Genomic DNA, 12,641 nt, shown 5'->3' with positions numbered 1-12,641 from the left:
AGCTGTCATTGAAGTAACCGATTTGAAACAGTTCGTTGTGTCACTGTGGTGCCAACTGCTGCTCAGATTGTTACTGCAGATGCAGTTCGATGCGCCACAGCCATACACCTAAGAAGATTGTCTTCCCTCTCGGGAGTACTGCGGGACTGTCTGGAACCCGGTCATCGTGCGGCCGTATTCTGCAAGGAATCACGTACAGTTGCTACATTCCTGCCAAGTCTTCCTGCAATTCGCATAAGCAACGTCCAGTTTCTCGTAGCCCTATTATATGACTTTATTCAACCTCAATGAGTGTTGATAATGCGTGTTTGTCGCTTTAAAGTATTTCTTAACTAACATGAACTCCACACGTTGTAACACCCCAAGGACAGAAAACCCCAATTAACGGACCTTGTGGGAACTTAAAGTAGGGAAGTGTCATCTTGACAGTGACGGCAACTATTGACAATAAAATCTACACTGGTAATAGTTTGATTAACACCTATATCATTCAAATACTGAGAATAGCATGCAAAAAGAGGAGATAAAATGAAAGGATTATCATAGATTCTTTATCAAATATCTATAGAATAAATTCAAAATCATATGAACGAAGGTTACATCCAAGAAAGTAATTCAGTCAAAGATAACATTTACCATGGAAGAGAGTTGTAGCCGCATCAAAAAGGAAATTTAACGCGACTACAATGCAACTCGGATTCGGATATTTTCAGTTAGTTAGTCAGTTGCTCTTGAGTGGCTCTAGAGTACTTTTGCGATAGTTGTCTGCATGCAAACGCTATTAGATTGTTTCAGTTTTGAAAGTTTGATATTTCGTGAGATAGAGATTGAAGTATTGCTGTGTCATTCGACTGAAGAAAGCTAATCTCCACCGTTCTTAAGGCGTCGGTATAGTAAGACGAGTGTTAGACTTCAGTTGAGTGATATTGATTTATCGGACTTAGCCTTTGTACTGATGAACAGTTACAAACCTTGAGAGCAATGGATCAACGACAGAAAAAAAATTCGTAGTCTTGAGTAGGACACAATAAATCGAAGACATGAAGAAAGTCAAGTATGACGATGAGTCAGAAGTTGTCGTCAGCGTCACAGTTACTGAAATGAACAGAAGTTAATCTTGAATGACATATCAGTGTGCGTGTGTTGTAGGGACAAACAAGTAATTATAGAAAGAACAGTCAAATCTGAGTCAAAAGGTAAATCTTAAGTGTCGCCTAACTCATTAAACGGACAATACAATGGGTATTAATGCAAGTTGATTGAATCTTTAAACATTTTAAGTGACTAAGTGAGTACATGAATAATGGGCAGTGAAAAGTGATTAGTTTAAACCAGTATTACGGCGTATTAAAAAAAACATTTACTCCAACATAAGTTATCTCTGGTGTTACGTCGGACCGTTGTTAATAACTTGACGTAGCAACGGAATAGCAGACAGCAAAATTTCATCCTCGCCATGTATGATGTGAAAAACGACCGTAATGATGAAATCAAGAATCAAGATTTTATTTCATGTCGGAACTAACCGGGCATAAAAATAAACGATTGCAGTTTACCAGTTCGCACAAGCTGAGAAGACTGTTGCGGACAGATAACAGAATATTTGTAAATCACGCGAGGAGTTGTGTTTCTTACGAGAGCTACAGGTGGTGTTCCACGTCACACCGACGGGGACGAACATCGTTACGAGTCGCGTCTCCTCCCGGCGAGTGAAGAAGGAGAGAAGGAACGTCACAACGTCCAATCTAAGTAACACTCACAACCATTACAGCGTTTATTTACAGCAAACCTGATTTGCATCCTGATAGCGACGTTATTAGCGCCAGTCGTATGCGAATGGCGCGAAATTTGAATAGACATCATACTGCAGATGTAGAAGCACGTCTGCCAATTTTCGTTTATGTCGTACAATTCCGTCATGATGTTGCGACTTTTTTACGTCATTGTTTGTAACGTACAGGGTGATTCAAAAAGAATACCACAACTTTAGGAATTTAAAACTCTGCAACGACAAAAGGCAGAGCTAAGCACTATCTGTCGGCGGATTAAGGGAGCTATAAAGTTTCATTTAGTATGAACGTAACTCGCCTAAGGTGAACGTTTTCTGTGCCATTTCAGCCAATAAAGTTTTTGGTCCCTTTTTCTTCGAAGGTGCTACTGTAACTGGACTACAGTATCTGGAGATGTTAGAGAATTGGCTGTTCTCTCAGCTCGAACAAGAAGCACAACAATTCATATTTCAGCAGGATGGAGCGCCACCACATTGGCACTTATCTGTCCTAACTACCTGAACGTCAACTACCCGAGGCGATGGATCGGCCGCCAGGCAGCCCGTGACAGAGCACTTCATCACTGGCCTCCAGGAAGCCCTGATCTTACCCCCTGCGATTTTTTCTTATGGGGGTATGTTAAGGGTATGGTGTTTCGGCCACCTCTCCCAGCCACCATTGATGATTTGAAACGAGAAATAACAGCAGCTATCCAAACTGTTACGCCTGATATGCTACAGAGAGTGTGGAACGAGTTGGAGTATCGGGTTGATATTGCTCGAGTGTCTGGAGGGGGCCATATTGAACATCTCTGAACTTGTTTTTGATTGAAAAAAAAACCTTTTTAAATACTCTTTGTAATGATGTATAACAGAAGGTTATATTATGTTTCTTTCATTAAGTACACATTTTTAAAGTTGTGGTATTCTTTTTGAATCACCCTGTATTACCCCACTTGTAAAGTAATTGTAAGTTTGAAGCTGTTTTACATGTGGGAATTCGATTCTGTGGAGAGTCGGGTGTTCACTGGTAGTTGATGGAAATGAGCGTTTGGCGTCATTGGCCGGGAGGCCCCTCGCGGGGCAGGTCCGGCCGCCATATCGCAGGTCTTATTACATTCGGCGCCACATTGGGCGACCTGCACGCCGGATGGGGATGAAATGATGATGAACACAACACAACACCCAGTCCCTGAGCGGAGAAAATCTCCGACCCAGCCGGGAATCGAACCCGGGCCCAGAGGACGGCAATCCGTCACGCTGACCACTCAGCTACTGGGGCGGACACTGGTAATTGATAAGGAGCTTTCATTGGTGTAAGAAGCGGGTAGACTAACGAGCAAACGGCGGTGCCGCGCGTGCAGCATAGCCGCAGGCGCACTGCGTGGTGCGACTGCTGCTAGCGGCAGCAGGGAGCGCCTATTGAGTTAGCGGCCGTCACAACGTTAGCTCGCCGTCGCCACGCCGCAGCCGTCCAATTACAGGCCTGCCAGCCTCTCGCCTGCGGGGGCCGTTTGGGGCTGTCCGGTGGCAGCGCAGCTCACACTGGCTGCCCGCGCGAGGCTCACTCGTCGGCCGGCCACACCTGCGATGCGTATACACGACTTTGCGGAGTGAGGGTTCCGGTTTATTGGCACAATCGCTTAGAAAGTATGTCGCTGCTGCTCTGTATACGCCCGAGTTTCCCTACCGCGGTCATTAAGCGAAAAATACAGGCTCTTTTTATTGTTAGTGCTGGTCATCGCGGAGTAGGGGCCACTTGATGTTTCTCGGGTTTGCTGTCGGACATTGGACGCATTCAGTGCTCATAATAAAGCTTAAATGTCACTCCGCCATGTCATATAAATTGTAGCTCTACAGCTCGTGTCACAAATAAACACTTTGTTTCTTAGTTCTGAAGCTACTGAGCGTTGAAATTTTCAGCATCAGTTTATACTGTTGACAGTAAGAAGTACACTACTGGCCATTAAAATTGCTACACCAAGTAGAAATGTAGATGATAAACGGGTATTCATTGGATAGATATATTATACTACAACTGACGTGTGATTACATTTTCACGCAGTTTGGGTGCATAGATCCTGAAAAATCAGTACCGAGAACAACCACCTCCGGCCGTAATAACGGCCTTGATACGCCTGGGCATTGAGTCAGAGCTTGCATGGCGTGTACAGGTACAGCTGCCCATGCAGCTTCAACACGATACCACAGTCCATCAAGAGAAGTGACTGGCGTATTGTGACGAGCCAGTTGCTCGGTCACCATTGACTAGACGTTTTCAATTGGTGAGAGATCTGGAGAATGTGCTGGCCAGGGCAGCACTCGAACATTTTCTGTATCCGTACAGGACCTGCAACATGGAGTCGTGCATTATCCTGTTGAAATGTAGGGTTTCACAGGGATCGAATGAAGGGTAGAGCCACTGGTCGTAACACATCTGAAATGTAACGTCCGCTGTTCGAAGTGCCGTCGATGCGAAAAAGAGGTGACCGAGATTTGTAACCAATGTTGTCTTGCAAACGTCCCCATCTGTTGACTAAGGGATCGAGACGTGGCTGCACGATCCGTTACAGCTATGCGGATAAGATGCCTGTCACCTCGACTGCTAGTGATACGAGGCCGTTGGCATCCAGCACGGTGTTCCGTATTACCCTTCCTGAACCCATCGATTCCATATTCTGCTAACAGTCATTGGATCTCGACCAACGCGAGCAGCAATGTCGCGATACGATAAACCGCAATCGCGATAGGCTACAATCCGACCTTTATCGAAGTCGGAAACGTGATGGTACGCATTTCTCCTCCTTACACGAGGCATCGCAACAACGTTTCATCAGGCAACGCCGGTCAACTGCTGTTTGTGTATGAGAAATCGGTTGGAAACTTTCCTCATGTCAGCACGTTGTAGGTGCCAACCTTGTGTGAATGCTCTCAAAGATAATCATTTTCATAATACAGCGTCTTCTTCCTGTCGGTTAAATTTCGCGTCTGTAGTTCGTCATCTTCGTGGTGTAGCAATTTTAATGGTCAGTAGTGTAATATTATCATATTAGTATTAAGATTGAAATAGTCCAATGTAAACTGGATTGTACTAATGAAATCCCACTCACTAAAGGCGTTTTCGGTTTCCGCTACATTTTAATGAGCAACGCCAATCGGGTAGCATGGACCGTGGCAATGTCAGCTGGTATACGCCGTACAGGATGATTATGCGATGACTTTACAAACTTTCGGGGATGATAGAAAGGATTATGTATCGATTTGAGGTAAGGGACCCTGTTCCAGGAACGGCTGAGTCGAAAATTACAAGCGAAAACCGTTCCGATACCTTTAACAGCGAACACTTCTACTGCAGGCATTTTGCTTTCCATATTTTGGGAGGAGATAGTATCGACCAAAACAAGAAAGAGGTGTGCAGTCAACATGGGCTCTGAAATGTCTACCTTAAGACCTATCACCACTTCTTCATCTTTCCTACTGTGAAACACATCTCTTCTACTAAACAAGTGATCCTAATTTTTAAGTTATGATTGCTAGAGCCTATGTTTACGGTACATTTTATTCCTTGTCCTCTACCCAAAATAAGGAAAGCTTGCAGTAGAAGTAATCCGCTAACAGAGGTATTAGGTTTTTTTTTTAATTTATGGATTCTTCCGTTACCTCTTGATAGAAAATTGCATATTTAAGGCTGAATAACAAATACAGTGTTTTTGTTCTTTTGGTATTTATTTATTTCAAGCTAGTTTTCGGCTTATCAGGCCCCTTCTGGAAACAATTGACTAGCTTCATGAAGGGACACTATTTATTAGATAGCCAAACATTACAAGCAACAATAAAATCACTTGCATGGACTGTTGTGCATCAAACTTGTTTCTTAACGTTGAAATTACACTTTACGCAATGGACAATGTTAAGCACAATAAACAATTAAACGGCACAATGCTGTAGATTAAATGCTTATAATTGAGACTTTGTGAGGACTTGACATTGCCTCAGAAATTGTTAACCGTTTAATCTGTAATATCGTGTAGTTTAATTATTTATTGTGCTTAACATAGTTTATTGTGTAAAGTGTAATTTCAATCTCAAGAGGCAAGTTTGATGCACAACACTAGATGTCGGGGATTGTATCTTTGGTTATAATGCTTGGTTACCTCAGAACTAGTGCCCTTTTCAGACGCTAGTCAATTGTTTCCTGAAGATGGCCTGATAAGCCGAAAATTAGTAAGAGGTAAATAAATATCAGCAGAACAGAAACAGTGTACATGTTATTCAACCTTAAAAAACTTAACTATTTTAGCTTATAACTTTCGAGTCGATAGTTTCTGGACCAGGGTCTCTCACCTCAAACAGATAAGCCCCTGAAAGTTTATTACATCATCACATCATCACAGTGTATAAGTCAGTCTTTCTTTTCGCTTTAGGGCACGACCCCAAGGTCCAAGAAGAAGCTTACCACATAGGCACGAGGGTAGTGTCTAAGACTGATTGATGCAAGAAATTTCAAATGTTTTGGAAGACGAAATGACGGGATGGGCACTGCCGACAGATTTAATTTTCCTAGAACTATACTGGAAAGGAGATTAAAATCAGCTGTAGGGATTCTTCAGGTATGTCTGACACCTCACATAGGAGTTTTCACACCAAATGTGTTTGTGGAGATTTTTCTGAAAGAAACTGGATGCATCGTGAAAGATGTGTGGGCTGGGTACATGAACCTTGTGCAGACATTGAGGATTCGTTGTATTACAATGTAAACAGATTTTATTTCAATTCCAGCTTTGAAAGTTAGAAAAGTATCGTTTACCTAACTTGCGCCTTGTGAAAGATGCAGAATGTTATTTTCCATTGTAAAATCCACATTTCTCTTATTAGTTTTTCCTTTCATTTTTCATGATGTTGCACAAACAGATTACATTCGTTTATCAGCCACAGAAAAGCATTTTTCTACATAGCCTATATTGAGTTGTATGGTCCACTCTGCCAGTAAAAGTTATTAACATCTAGAATTTTAAGTCACTGAAAATCTTTTCTCTCTGTGTTTAGTTGTGTTAGCAATCTGTTTTTCACCATTTACCTCAAAACAAATGTTCACATAAAGGTTTAATACAGTTGTATCTTACTTGAAAACAAGTTTTATACTAATTTTGGATTAAGTGGCCGACACAAGCCGCTGTTCCCCTATACACTACTGTTGTTGAAATCAGGACATTTGGTTACAATGAAATATAGTCTACAGATGAGGGACATGACAGTACACAAATGGTTAGGATTAGAGAATTGTACATGCACTTTTGCCATGAGAATTCAGTGCAGTGTGAAACCGTAATGTGCTGCATGTATCAGAGCCTCTAAATAATGTAAGACAGAATAAATGAAGGCCTGGATATGATGCTAAGGGATACAGCCACGGAATTTGTAGACAAGTCCATAAACCATCGACAGTGGTCAGTGAAGTACCAGAGCGATCATATTCCAGATATGTTCCTAGGGTGACATGTCAGGCAAACATGCAGGCCAAGGAAGTGGTGGTTCTTCGAAGGTTTACACTTTCCTCAACACACGTGGCGGGGCATTGTCCTACCGAGATATGGCATGTGATGCTGCCTGCAGGAAGGATATTGCCTCGGGCTCCAAGATGTCCCTCATATAATGACTGCTGCTCAGACTGTCCTCAGTAAGTAGGAGGTCAGATCTCTCATTATAGCCAACAGCTATGTTGCTCGACAATGCAGTATTCCCGATAGCTGTCACCGTGATAGCGTGTAATATGTACGCTGCCATCACTGTATTATAAGTTGACTAGGGACTCGTCCGAAAACACTAAATCTTGCCACTCAGCACGCCAGTAACGGGGTTCGCATGCTCATAACCGTCTGAGTCTGGGGCGTTGGTGGTTTCTGGTCCACGGGACCCGACACAGTGGAGTGCATTCCACCAGTCCGGTCTTCAGCAGAAGGTGTCGAACCGGATATAATCACAGCAGTTGCTGCGCTTCAAAGTTGTGTCAACGCTGTGGACAAGGCTATTCTATAGGTTAAGGTCATGTAGGCAAGTTAGTGTGTGGTCACATTGAGCGATCCTCTACTATTCACTGGTTCCACACGTGCATTACTGTCATAGCAGCGTGCCGTGTATGAGACCAATCATATTGCCCCATTTGAATACACTCAGACGCTGATATTGCGCCATTTGACGTCGGCGAACCATACCGCAATTAGCTTGCCTCTCTGTAAGGCATTTTCTTGCACGGTTTTACTTCGCTCGACGGCTTCGCGTCAATTGAGCGTGGCTTGACAGTGGTCTGTCCTGGCATACAAAAGACCACGCTGCTGGATCTACGTGCACGCCATCTTTCTGCCATGTTAATCACTTACGTCTTCACTGTTCTTCACATCTACCGATCTTGGAGTGATTCATGCCATTTTCATTTTCACAAAGGTTAGTGTGTGTTAACCTAGAAAATTCTGTGGAGGAATTTAGTAGAGAAACACATGCGCAGCACAGCTGTAACAACTACTACCTACGTGTCTATCTGGGCACAGTCGTCATGCCTTCAGTACTCACGACGTATTTCATCTGGCAGGAGCTAACAGTCGGATATAAAAGTTTGGAAATTTTCTTAGCAAATGCACGTTGCAGAGCATACGCTATATGTGGATAATTGGTATAAAAGTCTATATCTATTCCATTACTATCATAAAGAGAGAACCAATGGAACAGATACAGTTCGCATGAAAAGAAAAACTAAGCCAGAACTTGAAGCCGAACAGCAAAGACGTGAGATGAAATTTAGGTGAACAGACACTACGATGGCTTTCAAATGGCATTACAAAAGAGGCATATGTATGTTGATGACATGCCATAGAGTTGCAATGAAATCAGCGGAAAATTTAACCAAAATTTGTGTTGGGTTCAGTGGACAAGTACGACATACTACAAGGGCGTCGGAATGTGTGCGCAAAACACTGAGAAGCTCCTTTTCACCACTTGAACATGTTATCTGCCTCGATATTTACAAGATTCCTACCGACAAGTATATTTCAGCCAATTAATTTCATCTCAGCCTCATTCATGAGACTTTAGAGACGTAACATCAAGAAAGGAACGCATCAGGTAGTCGTCTATTGGACGAGGCAAATCCATTGTGGATGCACGAAAGGCATTTTCCAGGCATCGTTCAATTGTCAGTAAAACAATACAGATCTGTAAGGGGGGGGGGGGGGAGGCATAATGTGCAACAAGAACAAAAAACGAAAGGAATCGCGTTTCTGCTGTGAACAAGTGGTGCGAGACTGTGTGTTGTGGCTTGTTTCGAAATATATCACACAATACATTTCTGCAATGTGCTTCTTTGTAACGTTACACATTTTAGAATCCCCAAAGAACCATGTTATACTCAATATGGCGGGTACTGCCGTGTGGAGTATCCTGACCGCACACGGATATGTGCACTGTTCTGGAGCACCCAGCAGTGAAAGGACTAAAATCCTTATAAGTGAAATACAGCACCATCTTATAAAATAAAATAGTGACATGGTAAAATGTCCAACGTTTCGTAAGTGTTATAGCGGCCTTCCTCAGGACTTGTTGACTGTAAGAATCAACAAAAAATCCTACTCTTATTACGTGGAGATTCTGTGGCGGTATTGAAGGGATCGTTCCTTTCATCAAAATCCCTGTGTAGGGTTTTGTACAGTTCTGTGAGAAGAGGGCCCCGAGACATCTAACTGATATGCTAAATGATGCCTAATTGGGCTAAAAGTTAAACGCCACCTGCTGGAGTCTGAGGAATGGGCTGCTGCGTCAACGACGATAGGAGGCTGTCTGCCCAGTATTGGTTCCCCAACCAAATTTCGTACACAACTTATTACCTGGGAAGAAGTACTCTGAGGGTAAGAGCCCCATAGCTCCCACTGGCATGGTTGGGCTATAGGAGATGGACAGAGAGGCATGAGCAGGATATGGACAGAGAGAGAGGAGAGGATGAGATGGACGGAGAGAGGGGGAGCGGAAGATGGACAGAGAGAAGGGGAGGGAGAGATGGACAAAGAGGAGGGGAAAGAGGATGTGGACAGAGATGGGGTTGGTTGCTTGATTTGGGGGAGGGGACCAAACAGCGGGGTCATCGGTCCCATCGGATTAGGGAAGGATGGGGAAGAAAGTCGGCCGTGCCCTTTCATAGGAACCATCCTGAGATGGGGGAGGAGGAGATGGACAGAGATGGGGAGAATGAGAAGTGTGCAGTTTATGTGCTGTATGCGTACGTGGCCGAAGCCGCAAGTGAAATTATAATCAACCATAAAACTACACTGCAGGACATTGGTTGGTCCACACCTCGTTCACACCGCTTCCGAAACGTATCCCAATCCTGTCAAACTCTCAGGGATTGGCGTTCATTTCACGATTTCGTGAAGACTCTATGGAAAACAACCAATGCAGACTGTCCAAAATGTTGACGCCGTATCAGTTGTCACGTCGTAAGTCTGTTTTTCAGCTGAAGTGGTGAGGGAATATAAGTTGACAGAACTAACATTAAAGAAGAACACAAACTGGCACAAAATAAATAGCGCTGATACGCAAGGCATCACGTAAGCACTCCTATCAAGAACTAGAAGCATAGTTCACATGACATCTTAACATAAAAAAATAGTGAACGCACTTTCCGTATTGATGCTATAACTACGCTTAAGAACACAACGTTATTCCAGAAGCACAGACAGCGTCCACCACTATTAAAACTGCTGACACATATGCAACGAAATGAATGTAACATCTAGAGTAAACATTGTTGTTCATCTCAGAAAGTACGCAGCGTGATAACATTGCCCTACACTAGTACATGGGAAAATCGTTAATTAACAAACATACAACACTAATTTTGTCCGATAATGGTGTATGAAATAAAAGTTACGTTTACGTTAAGTAAATGCGTTGGAGATAGATGTAGGGCTCACACATCAAGCAGGTGTGCCATACACTTTTCCCCAATACAATACCTGGTCGATTTCCTTCCAGTTATAGGCGCTCATGTTACAGAGAAGCATAGTATTTAGTCGTATAACCTTCCTCAGTGCATACGATGCTGCCGAAACATTCGGAAGAAGTTGGCTTGTAACATCGAGGGTAGATGTGACTGATGTTAACCTTTAAATGCCTATGGAAGATGAATACTAGAAAGAGCTGTCCGTGGGTAGTCGACAACGTAGACAGGCTTGGCCTCTGCTGGACAGCATACATCTATATTAATGAGATTAGTGGAAAGGAACGACAGATACTTACCATGGTTTTCTCAGTACTGCAGGTTACAAGGTGAAGATCAGCGTCTGAAACATAAAGGGAGAATGCACTGTAAAGCTGTTATCTGCAATTAAAATAAACAGAATATTTTATTTCATTTCTCTGTAAAACGGTCTTCTTGAGGGAAGAACAAGTTTTAGGTGCGTTCTCGCATACATTAGATTAAGTCATTCGACTAAGCTGGTCCATATTTAACAGCGACTGATGAAAGTGTTGTAACCCGAATGGTTATCTGTTACCGGAGGATCTCTGAGTGTTTTGTACCTCCATCTACTAGGCAGGATTAAGTTTCGTTTAATTTAGGCTATCCAGGGAAACCGTAGAAATTCTCCGTGACTAAGACAGGGGCACCATCAGCGTTATTATTCATTATTTAGATGGACCACTTGATTCAAGCCTGGCAAGAAACAAACCGACCTGTTCTTAAAATTAACAGGTAACCGAGATATCGACATTATTATTTGCAGACTACCAGGTCTGAGAGTGGGAATGACAAAATATTTTATATATTTGGGGGGTTACATTTCATAGTTTAGTAAGTAGGACGACTCAAGAATGATTTAATTAAATACAAACCAAGTCAATGGAATTCTTGTACAGTAATCAAGGCAAGCAAACCGAGAAAGGAATTAAAATCGGTATTCATAATGTAGCAAAAGTAGATCTTCTATTTTGGTGGGTATGTTGGCCCCTAAAATACTGAAGATCACAACAAAAAGTAGGGATGTAAAAAAAATATGAATGCAAAGGGGTCTAAATGTGCCAATCTAAAAGCTAACAGCACGTGTTTTGATACTACTGGCTATAGAAATGCATGTAAAGTCCGGAAGAAGAAAGACCTTGTTATCAATGATTTGAAGTATGTACTATATAGGGGTGTAATATAGAGTGGAAAATCACCGTATTCGGTAGGCAGGCTGCTCAAATACCCATACGTCCATCCAGATCTAGGTTTTCCGTGATTTTTCTAAATCGTTTAAGGCAAGTGCCAGGATAGTTCCTTCGAAAAGGGCACAACCGATTTTATTCCCCATCATTCTACAATCCAAGCTGGTGCTCGGTCTCTAATGACCTCATCGTCGACGGGAAGTTAAACCCTCATCATCTTTCGTATCTATGAAATTCAGGACACTTTATTATAACACAGGCAATCGGTTACCTTTATACTCTTTTTATTTATCAGCATGCATTGGTATTCCTTCCATAATATGTTACTTTTATTTTAGATTGTCCTAAATGAAGAAAAAACAGATATGCAGTAAATAAAATACACATTTCCTGTAGTTGTGTTATTGAGTGGATTTTTTGCGAGATGAAGCACCCGCCTCGATCACTGGGGTTCACACACACATCGAGGCGTCTTGATTAAGGTTTCGGTAATGTTCAAAAATTATTAAGGCAAACAGTAAAAGGAACTGCCGAATTCATTCGGCATCTTTATACAACCTGAGCTTGCGCTACTTCTACAGTGACCTCGTCGATATGGCGTTAAACCCTAAGCCGGCCGCTGTGGACGAGCGGTTCTAGGCGCTTCAGTCCGGAACCGCACTGCTGCTACGGTCGCAGGTTCGAA

At 42.7% G+C, this 12,641-nt stretch overlaps 1 protein-coding gene across 1 annotated transcript in view; it reads right to left on the bottom strand.

Annotated features, from left to right (window-relative positions):
• Positions 1-12,641, bottom strand: part of LOC124802602 (protein turtle-like) — an 888,421-nt gene that overhangs the window by 645,114 nt on the left and 230,666 nt on the right. The window contains exon 2 of the mRNA XM_047263481.1: positions 11,051-11,094. The gene's annotated coding sequence lies outside the window, so the exon portion shown is untranslated. The remainder of the gene's footprint in view (positions 1-11,050; positions 11,095-12,641) is intronic.

Source organism: Schistocerca piceifrons, chromosome 6 (genome assembly GCF_021461385.2).
Source record: "Schistocerca piceifrons isolate TAMUIC-IGC-003096 chromosome 6, iqSchPice1.1, whole genome shotgun sequence".
Classification (NCBI taxonomy): domain Eukaryota; kingdom Metazoa; phylum Arthropoda; class Insecta; order Orthoptera; family Acrididae; genus Schistocerca; species Schistocerca piceifrons.
Note: the sequence above shows the minus strand (reverse complement) of the source record. Positions and strands in the feature narration are given on the sequence as shown.